Source organism: Ambystoma mexicanum, chromosome 6p (genome assembly GCF_040938575.1).
Source record: "Ambystoma mexicanum isolate Mex_15411 chromosome 6p, UKY_AmexF1_1, whole genome shotgun sequence".
Taxonomy (NCBI): domain Eukaryota; kingdom Metazoa; phylum Chordata; class Amphibia; order Caudata; family Ambystomatidae; genus Ambystoma; species Ambystoma mexicanum.
The window spans coordinates 244346463-244349692 of NC_090935.1; the positions used below are offsets into that span (position 1 = coordinate 244346463).

The 3230-nt window shown below is 39.3% G+C and overlaps 1 long non-coding RNA gene across 1 annotated transcript; it reads left to right on the forward strand.

Annotated features, from left to right (window-relative positions):
• The first annotated feature begins 501 nt into the window (after window positions 1-501).
• Window positions 502-2127, forward strand: LOC138510902 (uncharacterized). Its single transcript, XR_011280453.1, has 2 exons — window positions 502-1248; window positions 1394-2127. It is a non-coding gene; the product is annotated as an uncharacterized lncRNA (long non-coding RNA).
• The last annotated feature ends 1103 nt before the right edge of the window (window positions 2128-3230 follow it).

Consider the following 3230-nt stretch of genomic DNA (forward strand, 5'->3'; position numbering starts at 1 on the left):
AAAAGGGCTCCAAATATTCGTGATAAACTGATCCATTCTCGTTTTCGTAACACTACTCCCAGAACTGGTCTTTGGGATTTACGTTCAGTCAAGGGTCATTACCCATGTGGCTCCTGTAGTGTTTGCAGTTTCACTAAAAAAATGAGAGATTTCAGAATAAATGAACGAATTTGGACTTTACCTAATCTCACCAATTGCAAAACTAAGAACGTTGTATACTGCATTGAATGTCCTTGCGGACTAAGATACGTTGGACAAACCAGCAGAGCGGTACATGTCAGAATTGCTGAACATCGATCACGCATAAGATGCAAAATTGTCACGGCGCCCTTAGTTAACCATTACCTTACTTTGAAACACTCACCAAACAATATAGTATGGTGGGTCTTGGAAGCAGTTCAAAACTCTACCAACATACAGAAATGTTTGTTAGACAGAGAGGCCCGGTGGATCTTCCGATTGGGTACACATATTAGGGGATTAAATGAGGAATGTATTCCACCATTCTAATATCTACCATAATGCCACAGTATAATTCCTCTCACAGAGTCACATGTTAGTGACGAAACGCGGCTCCGCTTATATACGGCTTTGTATGGCAAGTTCAACGGCCCTCATACACCTCCCTCTTGGGGTGTGTGCTAAGGGGCCGCGCTGTGATTGGATATGTCTTATGCTCCAATCACGGGGAAGGTGTGTCAGTTCACCTCCCGCTCGTTCCTCTCTAGATCATAGAGAAAAAGGATACGTCACACGCATCCACCCACAAGTCGGAGGATGCAGTGCGTAGACGTAACAGCCGACCGAGGTTTTCTATTCGGCAGCCGGAACGCGCGTCATCACGCTGCCGGCTATTTACTCAGTCCCTATTCTATCTCTTTCACTGTCGTCAGATCCTCACTGACACTGTGAGCTACGTTTGATTCATTCTCAAACTATTGGTAAGTATATTTCTGCTTCACTTCCTACTCCGCTAAGAAGCCTTATTCACTGTTTTATATGTTTTATATCTTGCATAACACTCTGGTTTTGATATTTGTGCAATCTTGTGACCTTTAGGCACCTCTTTTCTTTTCTTCCCCCCGGTAGGTATTCGTTACCGCAACATCCATTTTGATACCAACGTTGCTTCATCACAGGGTATCATTTCCTCCACTCTGAAGAATGTTCATGATCATCGGGTTCTATTAATTTAAGATCCGTACGCGATAATTGCAGAAGAGCACATAACATCTTTTAGAGACTCAGGTAATTTCTCTTTCTGTGCTCTCTCTCTTTTTTCACTCTTTATCTCGTTATGACTACATTTCATAGATTCTGTATTTTCCAGATTCACTGAAAGATATACTTCTCCCCTGTTTTTATAATTTCTTTAATGTTATCTTTACTTCAGTGTCTTGCTTCAGTCACTCCTGCTCATGCTCTGCACCAGGGTCTTGTTTGACGTCTTGACCTCCTGCCTTTGAAGTTTTCCCCCTCATTCATTTAGGGTAAGGTTCCCCTTCTAGGCAGTTTAAATTAGTAGTCTTAACTTAAATCACTGATCAGCCTTAAAGAAATTATGGTTTTTTTAATTTAAACTTGTCAACCCAGGATTTCCGTTTGAGAAGCATACAGCATGTGATATTATGTTTTTGTTGTAATACAATTGATTTTCTTTTTTGTACAAACTATACATTTCTTTATGTGATGGAGTATTTTGTCTGCTTCCCCGTAGGGAATTTCACTACTTACTTTGCCCCGAGGAAGGCGGTTTTCCAACACCAGTGGCCTCACAGGTGGCCCGCCGAAACGTCCTAACGGTCTCAATGTCGAATGGAACTTAAATTCTGTTCCCAATTGCTTATTGATTTATTCTCTTTGAGACCTTTTTCTTTCTTTTCTCTTCATATACCAAGTGAAAAGTGGACGTTGGCAGACCTGTATATTGCTTACAAGTGCATTTATATTTTGCCTAGACCAATTGGCGGACTTTCATAAAATGCACTTAAATTTTGCTTAAACCGTAATTGCACTTAGATTTTGCTCAAATTATAACTGTATGTCTTTGTTGAAAGTAATGAATTTTATGTATTTGTTAAACACACTCTCTCTTTTTTGTGAAATAAATAAGTCAGAAAGAAAATACGTTTTTCTTTGTGTAAAATGATGTTGCTCTATGCTTCTTATGGTGACCTTGGGTTGTTCTAAGTTGGAATAAGTAGGATATCCTGCTGGATACCATTTAAAATCATTTCATAAATTTTCAAATTTAGTCTTTACGGCTTTTGAAACCCTTGTTATGTGAATATTGGTGACCCCATCATTAGCTGTACCACGTCTGGGTCAGTCCCCATTTTGTGTACCTGTTGTTTTTGGCAACCTTGTTGCCGAGGGAGTGGCAAAATTACGAAATTTGGAAAGATTTAATTCAAACTTTTCTTTTTTCATCCTGTTTATATATTTTTTATTTTTTGACTACCTCTTGACGCCATCCTTTGACCACGGGTTCAGTGCATGGCCGGTTGACTGTGGCACCTTATAGATTAATACTTTCTTCTCTATTCTCTTTTTTTAGTTATAGCATGGCTGAAAGTCAAACATTTAGTTTTACTGAGGAACAGATCTCAGAGATAATCAGTGGTCCATCCATCTTTGACCCGGCAGGAACGAATCCTAATTTAGCTCATTCTACTGACAGTGATGAACTACTTAAACTGAAAAAGAAAAACTTCAGGACAGAATTACATGGCCATTTCCTGCGCGAATATTTAAAATCTAATACTATCCCTTCAGGCTTAATTGTAAGAAACGAACCCTGTCTCTTTTTGTCGGACAAACAATATACGACTACTTTTAGTCAAATTGCCATTAAATGTAGCCGCGACTTTATGGTCTTAACAATTACCACAGCACAACGTATTGGTTTGGCAACTCAAAAAATCTTAGAACAAGAAGAAGTCAAATTTTTGTCAAGCACAGTTATTCCTGATGCGAAAGACCAATTAGACGCGGTCAACAAACTATTTTCGGAATTTAGAGCCACTACGATTGGCAAAAAAACTAAGAAACTTGCAAAGGATATCCGCGAGTTCAAAATTGAAAAGGTTTTTCCCTACACTACAGAAGCCTACGCTGAAGCAGCCAGTAAACAATCTACATCGAAAAGAGGACCAGGCAACAAAAATAGAGGTGTCTCTATTTCTAGCTCTAGCAGCAGTGGGTCTGATAACCAGTCATCAAACAATCCA